Genomic DNA, 530 nt, shown 5'->3' with positions numbered 1-530 from the left:
AAAAGTTTAAAGACAAATCTTCAAGCAAACAATTCCCTCACGAAGATTAGGGTGGCTATACTAAAATTAGATAACATATATTTTAAGCTCAAAAGTTTATTATAAATAGTAATTTTTTTAATTACTAAGGAATATGTATTTAAGGAAGAATCACACTTCTAACATATAAGTACCCAATAAGGGGGTAGCAAAATACTTAAAATAACTGCTAATAGACTTGCAGAAAAACATCAAAAGCAATGAAATAGTTCAATAGATGACATATCAGTGATTTAATTGATTAAAAACAGATACTACATGTGATCTTAGCCAAAAGGCTGAGAAGTGATACAATAGTTGTTGAAGACCTCAATACTGCTCTTTTACTTCTTGGTAGGTCAACCAAACTAAAGCTCTGCAAGGAAATATTGTTATTACAGAGAGAAATGGAAGAGAAGGGATAAGTAGTTTACATATAGGGCTTGTCATTCCCAAAAATCTTGCTACAATTTTTTTTGTTTTTTGTTTGTTTGTTTGTTTGTTTTTGGGGG

The 530-nt window shown here is 30.2% G+C and overlaps 1 pseudogene; it reads right to left on the bottom strand.

Moving 5' to 3' along the window:
- Positions 1 to 211: 211 nt before the first annotated feature.
- Positions 212 to 329, bottom strand: LOC126026522 (uncharacterized; annotated as a pseudogene).
- Positions 330 to 530: the final 201 nt, after the last annotated feature.

This window comes from Suncus etruscus, chromosome 13 (assembly GCF_024139225.1).
Source record: "Suncus etruscus isolate mSunEtr1 chromosome 13, mSunEtr1.pri.cur, whole genome shotgun sequence".
In the NCBI taxonomy this organism is placed as follows: domain Eukaryota; kingdom Metazoa; phylum Chordata; class Mammalia; order Eulipotyphla; family Soricidae; genus Suncus; species Suncus etruscus.
The sequence above is the reverse complement of the archived record's forward strand: the minus strand, read 5'-3'. Positions and strand labels throughout refer to the sequence as shown.